The sequence below is a fragment of the Aplidium turbinatum genome, chromosome 7, assembly GCF_918807975.1.
Source record: "Aplidium turbinatum chromosome 7, kaAplTurb1.1, whole genome shotgun sequence".
Taxonomy (NCBI): Eukaryota; Metazoa; Chordata; class Ascidiacea; order Aplousobranchia; family Polyclinidae; genus Aplidium; species Aplidium turbinatum.
This window is the reverse complement of record NC_137478.1, coordinates 13566247-13580164: the sequence shown is the minus strand read 5'-3', so window position 1 is coordinate 13580164 and position 13918 is coordinate 13566247.

Below are 13918 nucleotides of genomic sequence, written 5' to 3'. Positions count from 1 at the left end.
AAAAAACTTTCTTAGACAATTTTTAATGACGTTAGTTTCAAACAAAAAGAATTAGACAGTTTCGCAAAAAAAAATTATTTTTCACTGTATGAAATGTCTTAGAAAAGTTTTTTTGAAAAGACAATTTTTTTTCAATAATTTTCACTCTTAGTACGTAAAAAAACTTTCTTAGACAATTTTTAATGACGTTAGTTTCAAACAAAAAGAATTGGATAGTTTCGCAAAAAAAATTATTTTTCACTGTATGAAATGTCTTAGAAAAATTTTTGAAAATTTTTTTTGAAAAGAAAGTTTTTTTCAATAATTTTCACTTTTAGTACGTAAAAAAACTTTCTTAGACAATTTTTAATGACGTTAGTTTCAAACAAAAAGAATTGGATAGTTTCGCAAAAAAAAATTATTTTTCACTGTATGAAATGTCTTAGAAAAATATTTTTGAAAAGACAATTTTTTTTCAATAATTTTCACTTTTAGTACGTAAAAAAACTTTCTTAGACAATTTTTAATGACGTTAGTTTCAAACAAAAAGAACTAGACAGTTTCGCAAAAAAAAATTATTTTTCACTGTATGAAATGTCTTAGAAAATGAAAAGAAAATTTTTTTCAATAATTTTCACTTTTAGTACGTAAAAAAACTTTCTTAGACAATTTTTAGTGACGTTAGTTTCAAACAAAAAGAATTAGACAGTTTCGCAAAAAAAAATTATTTTTCACTGTATGAAATGTCTTAGAAAAGTTTTTTTGAAAAGACAATTTTTTTTCAATAATTTTCACTTTTAGTACGTAAAAAAGTTTTCTTAGACAATTTTTAATGACGTTAGTTTCAAACAAAAAGAATTAGACAGTTTCGCAAAAAAAAATTATTTTTCACTGTATGAAATGTCTTAGAAAAATATTTTTGAAAAGACAATTTTTTTTCAATAATTTTCACTTTTAGTACGTAAAAATACTTTCTTAGACAATTTTTAATGACGTTAGTTTCAAACAAAAAGAATTAGACAGTTTCGCAAAAAAAAAATTATTTTTCACTGTATGAAATGTCTTAGAAAATTTTTTTGAAAAGACAATTTTTTTTCAATAATTTCCACTTTTAGTACGTAAAAAAACTTTCTTAGACAATTTTTAATGACGTTAGTTTCAAACAAAAAGAATTAGACAGTTTCGCAAAAAAAAATTATTTTTCACTGTATGAAATGTCTTAGAAAAATTTTTTTGAAAAGACAATTTTTTTTCAATAATTTTCACTTTTAGTACGTAAAAAAACTATCTTAGACAATTTTTAATGACGTTAGTTTCAAACAAACAGAATTAGACAGTTTCGCAAAAAAAAATTATTTTTCACTGTATGACATGTCTTAGAAAAGTTTTTTTGAAAAGACAATTTTTTTTCAATAATTTTCACTTTTAGTACGTAAAAAAACTTTCTTAGACAATTTTTAATGACGTTAGTTTCAAACAAAAAGAATTGGATAGTTTCGCAAAAAAAAATTATTTTTCACTGTATGAAATGTCTTAGAAAAATTTTTGAAAATTTTTTTTGAAAAGAAAGTTTTTTTCAATAATTTTCACTTTTAGTACGTAAAAAAACTTTCTTAGACAATTTTTAATGACGTTAGTTTCAAACAAAAAGAATTAGACAGTTTTGCAAAAAAGAATTATTTTTCACTGTATGAAATGTCTTAGAAAATTGTTTTGAAAAGACAATTTTTTTTCAATAATTTTCACTTTTAGTACGTAAAAAAACTATCTTAGACAATTTTTAATGACGTTAGTTTCAAACAAACAGAATTAGACAGTTTCGCAAAAAAAAATTATTTTTCACTGTATGAAATGTCTTAGAAAAGTTTTTTTGAAAAGACAATTTTTTTTCAATAATTTTCACTTTTAGTACGTAAAAAAACTTTCTTAGACAATTTTTAATGACGTTAGTTTCAAACAAAAAGAATTGGATAGTTTCGCAAAAAAAAATTATTTTTCACTGTATGAAATGTCTTAGAAAAATTTTTGAAAATTTTTTTTGAAAAGAAAGTTTTTTTCAATAATTTTCACTTTTAGTACGTAAAAAAACTTTCTTAGACAATTTTTAATGACGTTAGTTTCTAACAAAAACAACTAGACAGTTTCGCAAAAAAAAATTATTTTTCACTGTATGAAATGTCTTAGAAAAATTTTTAAAAATTTTTTTTGAAAAGAAAATTTTTTTCAATAATTTTCACTTTTAGTACGTAAAAAAACTTTCTTAGACAATTTTTAATGACGTTAGTTTCAAACAAAAAGAATTAGACAGTTTCGCAAAAAAAAAATTATTTTTCACTGTATGAAATGTCTTAGAAAAATTTTTTTGAAAAGACAATTTTTTTTCAATAATTTTCACTTTTAGAACGTAAAAAAACTTTCTTAGACAATTTTTAATGAGGTTAGTTTCAAACAAAAAGAATTAGACAGTTTCGCAAAAAAAAATTATTTTTCACTGTATGAAATGTCTTAGAAAAGTTTTTTTGAAAAGACAACTTTTTTTCAATAATTTTCACTTTTAGTACGTAAAAAAATTTTCTTAGACAATTTTTAATGACGTTAGTTTCAAACAAAAAGAATTAGACAGTTTCGCAAAAAAAAATTATTTTTCACTGTATGAAATGTCTTAGAAAAGTTTTTTTGAAAAGACAATTTTTTTTCAATAATTTTCACTTTTAGTACGTAAAAAAACTTTCTTAGACAATTTTTAATGAGGTTAGTTTCAAACAAAAAGAATTAGACAGTTTCGCAAAAAAAAATTATTTTTCACTGTATGAAATGTCTTAGAAAAGTTTTTTTGAAAAGACAACTTTTTTTCAATAATTTTCACTTTTAGTACGTAAAAAAACTTTCTTAGACAATTTTTAATGACGTTAGTTTCAAACAAAAAGAATTGGATAGTTTCGCAAAAAAAAATTATTTTTCACTGTATGAAATGTCTTAGAAAGAAAAATTTTTGAAAATTTTTTTTGAAAAGAAAGTTTTTTTCAATAATTTTCACTTTTAGTACGTAAAAAAACTTTCTTAGACAATTTTTAATGACGTTAGTTTCAAACAAAAAGAAATTAGACAGTTTCGCAAAAAAAAATTATTTTTCACTGTATGAAATATCTTAGAAAAATTTTTTTGAAAAGACAATTTTTTTTCAATAATTTTCACTTTTAGTACGTAAAAAAACTTTCTTAGACAATTTTTAATGACGTTAGTTTCAAACAAAAAGAATTAGACAGCTTCGCAAAAAAAAATTATTTTTCACTGTATGAAATGTTTTAGAAAAATTTTTGAAAATTTCTTTTGAAAAGAAAATTTTTTTCAATAACTTTCACTTTTAGTACGTAAAAAAACTTTCTTAGACAGTTTTTAATGACGTTAGTTTCAAACAAAAAGAATTAGACAGTTTCGCAAAAAAAATTATTTTTCACTGTATGAAATGTCTTAGAAAAATGTTTTTGAAAAGACAATTTTTTTTCAATAATTTTCACTTTTAGTACGTAAAAAAACTTTCTTAGACAATTTTTAATGACGTTAGTTTCAAACAAAAAGAATTAGACAGTTTCGCAAAAAAAAATTATTTTTCACTGTATGAAATGTCTTAGAAAAGTTTTTTTTATAAGACAATTTTTTTTCAATAATTTTCACTTTTAGTACGTAAAAAAACTTTCTTAGACAATTTTTAATGACGTTAGTTTCAAACAAAAAGAATTAGACAGTTTCGCAAAAAAAAATTATTTTTCACTGTATGAAATGTCTTAGAAAAATTTTTGAAAATTTTTTTTTATAAGAAAATTTTTTTCAATAATTTTCACTTTTAGTACGTAAAAAAACTTTCTTTGACAATTTTTAATGACGTTAGTTTCAAACAAAAAGAATTAGACAGTTTCGCAAAAAAAAATTATTTTTCACTGTATGAAATGTTTTAGAAAAATTTTTGAAAATTTTTTTTGAAAAGAAAATTGTTTTCAATAACTTTCACTTTTAGTACGTAAAAAAACTTTCTTAGACAATTTTTAATGACGTTAGTTTCAAACAAAAAGAATTAGACAGTTTCGCAAAAAAAAATTACTTTTCACTGTATGAAATGTCTTAGAAAAATGTTTTTGAAAAGACAATTTTTTTTCAATAATTTTCACTTTTAATACGTAAAAAAACTTTCTTAGACAATTTTTAATGAGGTTAGTTTCAAACAAAAAGAATTAGACAGTTTCGCAAAAAAAAAATATTTTTCACTGTATGAAATGTCTTAGAAAAGTTTTTTTGAAAAGACAACTTTTTTTCAATAATTTTCACTTTTAGTACGTAAAAAAACTTTCTTAGACAATTTTTAATGACGTTAGTTTCAAACAAAAAGAATTAGACAGTTTCGCAAAAAAACATTATTTTTCACTGTATGAAATGTCTTAGAAAAGTTTTTTTGAAAAGACAATTTTTTTTCAATAATTTTCACTTTTAGTACGTAAAAAAACTATCTTAGACAATTTTTAATGACGTTAGTTTCAAACAAACAGAATTAGACAGTTTCGCAAAAAAAAATTATTTTTCACTGTATGAAATGTCTTAGAAAAGTTTTTTTGAAAAGACAATTTTTTTTCAATAATTTTCACTTTTAGTACGTAAAAAAACTTTCTTAGACAATTTTTAATGACGTTAGTTTCAAACAAAAAGAATTAGACAGTTTCGCAAAAAAAAATTATTTTTCACTGTATGAAATGTCTTAGAAAAGTTTTTTTGAAAAGACAATTTTTTTTCAATAATTTTCACTTTTAGTACGTAAAAAAGTTTTCTTAGACAATTTTTAATGACGTTAGTTTCAAACAAAAAGAATTAGACAATTTCGCAAAAAAAAATTATTTTTCACTGTATGAAATGTCTTAGAAAAATGTTTTTGAAAAGACAATTTTTTTTCAATAATTTCCACTTTTAGTACGTAAAAAAACTTTCTTAGACAATTTTTAATGACGTTAGTTTCAAACAAAAAGAATTAGACAGTTTCGCAAAAAAAAATTATTTTTCACTGTATGAAATGTCTTAGAAAAGTTTTTTTGAAAAATCAATTTTTTTTCAATAATTTTCACTTTTAGTACGTAAAAAAACTTTCTTAGACAATTTTTAATGACGTTAGTTTCAAACAAAAAGAATTAGACAGTTTCGCAAAAAAAAATTATTTTTCACTGTATGAAATGTCTTAGAAAAATTTTTGAAAATTTTTTTTGAAAAGAAAATTTTTTTCAATAATTTTCACTTTTAGTACGTAAAAAAACTTTCTTTGACAATTTTTAATGACGTTAGTTTCAAACAAAAAGAATTAGACAGTTTCGCAAAAAAAAATTATTTTTCACTGTATGAAATGTTTTAGAAAAATTTTTGAAAAGTTTTTTTGAAAAGAAAATTTTTTTCAATAACTTTCACTTTTAGTACGTAAAAAAACTTTCTTAGACAAATTTTAATGACGTTAGTTTCAAACAAAAAGAATTAGACAGTTTCGCAAAAAAAAATTACTTTTCACTATATGAAATGTCTTAGAAAAATGTTTTTGAAAAGACAATTTTTTTTCAATAATTTTCACTTTTAGTACGTAAAAAAACTTTCTTAGACAATTTTTAATGAGGTTAGTTTCAAACAAAAAGAATTAGACAGTTTCGCAAAAAAACATTATTTTTCACTGTATGAAATGTCTTAGAAAAGTTTTTTTGAAAAGACAACTTTTTTTCAATAATTTTCACTTTTAGTACGTAAAAAAGTTTTCTTAGACAATTTTTAATGACGTTAGTTTCAAACAAAAAGAATTAGACAGTTTCGCAAAAAAAAATTATTTTTCACTGTATGAAATGTCTTAGAAAAATATTTTTGAAAAGACAATTTTTTTTCAATAATTTTCACTTTTAGTACGTAAAAAAACTTTCTTAGACAATTTTTAATGACGTTAGTTTCAAACAAAAAGAATTAGACAGTTTCGCAAAAAAAAATTATTTTTCACTGTATGAAATGTCTTAGAAAAATTTTTTTGAAAAGACAACTTTTTTTCAATAATTTTCACTTTTAGTACGTAAAAATACTTTCTTAGACAATTTTTAATGACGTTAGTTTCAAACAAAAAGAATTAGACAGTTTCGCAAAAAAAAAATTATTTTTCACTGTATGAAATGTCTTAGAAAATTTTTTTGAAAAGACAATTTTTTTTCAATAATTTCCACTTTTAGTACGTAAAAAAACTTTCTTAGACAATTTTTAATGACGTTAGTTTCAAACAAAAAGAATTAGACAGTTTCGCAAAAAAAAATTATTTTTCACTGTATGAAATGTCTTAGAAAAATTTTTTTCAAAAGACAATTTTTTTTCAATAATTTTCACTTTTAGTACGTAAAAAAACTATCTTAGACAATTTTTAATGACGTTAGTTTCAAACAAACAGATTTAGACAGTTTCGCAAAAAAAAATTATTTTTCACTGTATGAAATGTCTTAGAAAAGTTTTTTTGAAAAGACAATTTTTTTTCAATAATTTTCACTTTTAGTACGTAAAAAAACTTTCTTAGACAATTTTTAATGACGTTAGTTTCAAACAAAAAGAATTGGATAGTTTCGCAAAAAAAAATTATTTTTCACTGTATGAAATGTCTTAGAAAAATTTTTGAAAATTTTTTTTGAAAAGAAAGTTTTTTTCAATAATTTTCACTTTTAGTACGTAAAAAAACTTTCTTAGACAATTTTTAATGACGTTAGTTTCAAACAAAAAGAATTAGACAGTTTTGCAAAAAAAAAATTATTTTTCACTGTATGAAATGTCTTAGAAAATTGTTTTGAAAAGACAATTTTTTTTCAATAATTTTCACTTTTAGTACGTAAAAAAACTATCTTAGACAATTTTTAATGACGTTAGTTTCAAACAAACAGAATTAGACAGTTTCGCAAAAAAAAATTATTTTTCACTGTATGAAATGTCTTAGAAAAGTTTTTTTGAAAAGACAATTTTTTTTCAATAATTTTCACTTTTAGTACGTAAAAAAACTTTCTTAGACAATTTTTAATGACGTTAGTTTCAAACAAAAAGAATTGGATAGTTTCGCAAAAAAAAATTATTTTTCACTGTATGAAATGTCTTAGAAAAATTTTTGAAAATTTTTTTTGAAAAGAAAGTTTTTTTCAATAATTTTCACTTTTAGTACGTAAAAAAACTTTCTTAGACAATTTTTAATGACGTTAGTTTCAAACAAAAACAACTAGACAGTTTCGCAAAAAAAAATTATTTTTCACAGTATGAAATGTCTTAGAAAAATTTTTAAAAATTTTTTTTGAAAAGAAAATTTTTTTCAATAATTTTCACTTTTAGTACGTAAAAAAACTTTCTTAGACAATTTTTAATGACGTTAGTTTCAAACAAAAAGAATTAGACAGCTTCGCAAAAAAAAATTATTTTTCACTGTATGAAATGTTTTAGAAAAATTTTTGAAAATTTCTTTTGAAAAGAAAATTTTTTTCAATAACTTTCACTTTTAGTACGTAAAAAAACTTTCTTAGACAGTTTTTAATGACGTTAGTTTCAAACAAAAAGAATTAGACAGTTTCGCAAAAAAAAATTATTTTTCACTGTATGAAATGTCTTAGAAAAATGTTTTTGAAAAGACAATTTTTTTTCAATAATTTTCACTTTTAGTACGTAAAAAAACTATCTTAGACAATTTTTAATGACGTTAGTTTCAAACAAAAAGAATTAGACAGTTTCGCAAAAAAAAATTATTTTTCACTGTATGAAATGTCTTAGAAAAATTTTTTTGAAAAGACAATTTTCTTTCAATAATTTTCACTTTTAGTACGTAAAAAAACTTTCTTAGACAATTTTTAATGACGTTAGTTTCAAACAAAAAGAATTAGACAGTTTCGCAAAAAAAAATTATTTTCACTGTATGAAATGTTTTGAATAAATTCTTTGAAAAGAAAATTTTTTTCAATAATTTTCACTTTTAGTACGTAAAAAAGTTTTCTTAGACAATTTTTATTGACGTTAGTTTCAAACAAAAAGAATTAGACAGTTTCGCAAAAAAAAATTATTTTTCACTGTATGAAATGTCTTAGAAAAATATTTTTGAAAAGACAATTTTTTTCAATAGTTTTCACTTTTAGTACGTAAAAAAACTTTCTTAGACAATTTTTAATGACGTTAGTTTCAAACAAAGAGAATTAGACAGCTTCGCAAAAAAAAATTATTTTTCACTGTATGAAATGTCTTAGAAAAATATTTTTAAAAAGAAAAATTTTTTTCAATAATCTTCACTTTTAGTACGTAAAAAAACTTTCTTAGACAATTTTTAATGACGTTAGTTTCAAACAAAAAGAATTGGATAGTTTCGCAAAAAAAAATTATTTTTCACTGTATGAAATGTCTTAGAAAAATTTTTGAAAATTTTTTTTGAAAAGAAAGTTTTTTTCAATAATTTTCACTTTTAGTACGTAAAAAAACTTTCTTAAACAATTTTTAATGACGTTAGTTTCAAACAAAAAGAACTAGACAGTTTCGCAAAAAAAAATTATTTTTCACTGTATGAAATGTCTTAGAAAAATTTTTAAAAATTTTTTTTGAAAAGAAAATTTTTTTCAATAATTTTCACTTTTAGTACGTAAAAAAACTTTCTTAGACAATTTTTAATGACGTTAGTTTCAAACAAAAAGAAATTAGACAGTTTCGCAAAAAAAAATTATTTTTCACTGTATGAAATGTCTTAGAAAAATTTTTTTGAAAAGACAATTTTTTTTCAATAATTTTCACTTTTAGTACGTAAAAAAACTTTCTTAGACAATTTTTAATGACGTTAGTTTCAAACAAAAAGAATTAGACAGCTTCGCAAAAAAAAATTATTTTTCACTGTATGAAATGTTTTAGAAAAATGTTTTTGAAAAGACAATTTTTTTTCAATAATTTTCACTTTTAGTACGTAAAAAAACTTTCTTAGACAATTTTTAATGACGTTAGTTTCAAACAAAAAGAATTAGACAGCTTCGCAAAAAAAAATTATTTTTCACTGTATGAAATGTCTTAGAAAAATGTTTTTGAAAAGACAATTTTTTTTCAATAATTTTCACATTTAGTACGTAAAAAAACTTTCTTAGACAATTTTTAATGACGTTAGTTTCAAACAAAAAGAATTAGACAGTTTCGCAAAAAAAAATTATTTTTCACTGTATGAAATGTCTTAGAAAAGTTTTTTTGAAAAGACAATTTTTTTTCAATAATTTTCACTCTTAGTACGTAAAAAAACTTTCTTAGACAATTTTTAATGACGTTAGTTTCAAACAAAAAGAATTGGATAGTTTCGCAAAAAAAATTATTTTTCACTGTATGAAATGTCTTAGAAAAATTTTTGAAAATTTTTTTTGAAAAGAAAGTTTTTTTCAATAATTTTCACTTTTAGTACGTAAAAAAACTTTCTTAGACAATTTTTAATGACGTTAGTTTCAAACAAAAAGAATTGGATAGTTTCGCAAAAAAAAATTATTTTTCACTGTATGAAATGTCTTAGAAAAATATTTTTGAAAAGACAATTTTTTTTCAATAATTTTCACTTTTAGTACGTAAAAAAACTTTCTTAGACAATTTTTAATGACGTTAGTTTCAAACAAAAAGAACTAGACAGTTTCGCAAAAAAAAATTATTTTTCACTGTATGAAATGTCTTAGAAAATGAAAAGAAAATTTTTTTCAATAATTTTCACTTTTAGTACGTAAAAAAACTTTCTTAGACAATTTTTAGTGACGTTAGTTTCAAACAAAAAGAATTAGACAGTTTCGCAAAAAAAAATTATTTTTCACTGTATGAAATGTCTTAGAAAAGTTTTTTTGAAAAGACAATTTTTTTTCAATAATTTTCACTTTTAGTACGTAAAAAAGTTTTCTTAGACAATTTTTAATGACGTTAGTTTCAAACAAAAAGAATTAGACAGTTTCGCAAAAAAAAATTATTTTTCACTGTATGAAATGTCTTAGAAAAATATTTTTGAAAAGACAATTTTTTTTCAATAATTTTCACTTTTAGTACGTAAAAATACTTTCTTAGACAATTTTTAATGACGTTAGTTTCAAACAAAAAGAATTAGACAGTTTCGCAAAAAAAAAATTATTTTTCACTGTATGAAATGTCTTAGAAAATTTTTTTGAAAAGACAATTTTTTTTCAATAATTTCCACTTTTAGTACGTAAAAAAACTTTCTTAGACAATTTTTAATGACGTTAGTTTCAAACAAAAAGAATTAGACAGTTTCGCAAAAAAAAATTATTTTTCACTGTATGAAATGTCTTAGAAAAATTTTTTTGAAAAGACAATTTTTTTTCAATAATTTTCACTTTTAGTACGTAAAAAAACTATCTTAGACAATTTTTAATGACGTTAGTTTCAAACAAACAGAATTAGACAGTTTCGCAAAAAAAAATTATTTTTCACTGTATGACATGTCTTAGAAAAGTTTTTTTGAAAAGACAATTTTTTTTCAATAATTTTCACTTTTAGTACGTAAAAAAACTTTCTTAGACAATTTTTAATGACGTTAGTTTCAAACAAAAAGAATTGGATAGTTTCGCAAAAAAAAATTATTTTTCACTGTATGAAATGTCTTAGAAAAATTTTTGAAAATTTTTTTTGAAAAGAAAGTTTTTTTCAATAATTTTCACTTTTAGTACGTAAAAAAACTTTCTTAGACAATTTTTAATGACGTTAGTTTCAAACAAAAAGAATTAGACAGTTTTGCAAAAAAGAATTATTTTTCACTGTATGAAATGTCTTAGAAAATTGTTTTGAAAAGACAATTTTTTTTCAATAATTTTCACTTTTAGTACGTAAAAAAACTATCTTAGACAATTTTTAATGACGTTAGTTTCAAACAAACAGAATTAGACAGTTTCGCAAAAAAAAATTATTTTTCACTGTATGAAATGTCTTAGAAAAGTTTTTTTGAAAAGACAATTTTTTTTCAATAATTTTCACTTTTAGTACGTAAAAAAACTTTCTTAGACAATTTTTAATGACGTTAGTTTCAAACAAAAAGAATTGGATAGTTTCGCAAAAAAAAATTATTTTTCACTGTATGAAATGTCTTAGAAAAATTTTTGAAAATTTTTTTTGAAAAGAAAGTTTTTTTCAATAATTTTCACTTTTAGTACGTAAAAAAACTTTCTTAGACAATTTTTAATGACGTTAGTTTCAAACAAAAACAACTAGACAGTTTCGCAAAAAAAAATTATTTTTCACTGTATGAAATGTCTTAGAAAAATTTTTAAAAATTTTTTTTGAAAAGAAAATTTTTTTCAATAATTTTCACTTTTAGTACGTAAAAAAACTTTCTTAGACAATTTTTAATGACGTTAGTTTCAAACAAAAAGAATTAGACAGTTTCGCAAAAAAAAAATTATTTTTCACTGTATGAAATGTCTTAGAAAAATTTTTTTGAAAAGACAATTTTTTTTCAATAATTTTCACTTTTAGAACGTAAAAAAACTTTCTTAGACAATTTTTAATGAGGTTAGTTTCAAACAAAAAGAATTAGACAGTTTCGCAAAAAAAAATTATTTTTCACTGTATGAAATGTCTTAGAAAAGTTTTTTTGAAAAGACAACTTTTTTTCAATAATTTTCACTTTTAGTACGTAAAAAAATTTTCTTAGACAATTTTTAATGACGTTAGTTTCAAACAAAAAGAATTAGACAGTTTCGCAAAAAAAAATTATTTTTCACTGTATGAAATGTCTTAGAAAAGTTTTTTTGAAAAGACAATTTTTTTTCAATAATTTTCACTTTTAGTACGTAAAAAAACTTTCTTAGACAATTTTTAATGAGGTTAGTTTCAAACAAAAAGAATTAGACAGTTTCGCAAAAAAAAATTATTTTTCACTGTATGAAATGTCTTAGAAAAGTTTTTTTGAAAAGACAACTTTTTTTCAATAATTTTCACTTTTAGTACGTAAAAAAACTTTCTTAGACAATTTTTAATGACGTTAGTTTCAAACAAAAAGAATTGGATAGTTTCGCAAAAAAAAATTATTTTTCACTGTATGAAATGTCTTAGAAAGAAAAATTTTTGAAAATTTTTTTTGAAAAGAAAGTTTTTTTCAATAATTTTCACTTTTAGTACGTAAAAAAACTTTCTTAGACAATTTTTAATGACGTTAGTTTCAAACAAAAAGAAATTAGACAGTTTCGCAAAAAAAAATTATTTTTCACTGTATGAAATATCTTAGAAAAATTTTTTTGAAAAGACAATTTTTTTTCAATAATTTTCACTTTTAGTACGTAAAAAAACTTTCTTAGACAATTTTTAATGACGTTAGTTTCAAACAAAAAGAATTAGACAGCTTCGCAAAAAAAAATTATTTTTCACTGTATGAAATGTTTTAGAAAAATTTTTGAAAATTTCTTTTGAAAAGAAAATTTTTTTCAATAACTTTCACTTTTAGTACGTAAAAAAACTTTCTTAGACAGTTTTTAATGACGTTAGTTTCAAACAAAAAGAATTAGACAGTTTCGCAAAAAAAATTATTTTTCACTGTATGAAATGTCTTAGAAAAATGTTTTTGAAAAGACAATTTTTTTTTCAATAATTTTCACTTTTAGTACGTAAAAAAACTTTCTTAGACAATTTTTAATGACGTTAGTTTCAAACAAAAAGAATTAGACAGTTTCGCAAAAAAAAATTATTTTTCACTGTATGAAATGTCTTAGAAAAGTTTTTTTGAAAAGACAATTTTTTTTCAATAATTTTCACTCTTAGTACGTAAAAAAACTTTCTTAGACAATTTTTAATGACGTTAGTTTCAAACAAAAAGAATTGGATAGTTTCGCAAAAAAAATTATTTTTCACTGTATGAAATGTCTTAGAAAAATTTTTGAAAATTTTTTTTGAAAAGAAAGTTTTTTTCAATAATTTTCACTTTTAGTACGTAAAAAAACTTTCTTAGACAATTTTTAATGACGTTAGTTTCAAACAAAAAGAATTGGATAGTTTCGCAAAAAAAAATTATTTTTCACTGTATGAAATGTCTTAGAAAAATATTTTTGAAAAGACAATTTTTTTTCAATAATTTTCACTTTTAGTACGTAAAAAAACTTTCTTAGACAATTTTTAATGACGTTAGTTTCAAACAAAAAGAACTAGACAGTTTCGCAAAAAAAAATTATTTTTCACTGTATGAAATGTCTTAGAAAATGAAAAGAAAATTTTTTTCAATAATTTTCACTTTTAGTACGTAAAAAAACTTTCTTAGACAATTTTTAGTGACGTTAGTTTCAAACAAAAAGAATTAGACAGTTTCGCAAAAAAAAATTATTTTTCACTGTATGAAATGTCTTAGAAAAGTTTTTTTGAAAAGACAATTTTTTTTCAATAATTTTCACTTTTAGTACGTAAAAAAGTTTTCTTAGACAATTTTTAATGACGTTAGTTTCAAACAAAAAGAATTAGACAGTTTCGCAAAAAAAAATTATTTTTCACTGTATGAAATGTCTTAGAAAAATATTTTTGAAAAGACAATTTTTTTTCAATAATTTTCACTTTTAGTACGTAAAAAAACTTTCTTAGACAATTTTTAATGACGTTAGTTTCAAACAAAAAGAATTAGACAGTTTCGCAAAAAAAAATTATTTTTCACTGTATGAAATGTCTTAGAAAAATTTTTTTGAAAAGACAATTTTTTTTCAATAATTTTCACTTTTAGTACGTAAAAATACTTTCTTAGACAATTTTTAATGACGTTAGTTTCAAACAAAAAGAATTAGACAGTTTCGCAAAAAAAAAATTATTTTTCACTGTATGAAATGTCTTAGAAAACTTTTTTGAAAAGACAATTTTTTTTCAATAATTTCCACTTTTAGTACGTAAAAAAACTTTCTTAGACAATTTTTAATGACGTTAGTTTCAAACAAAAAGA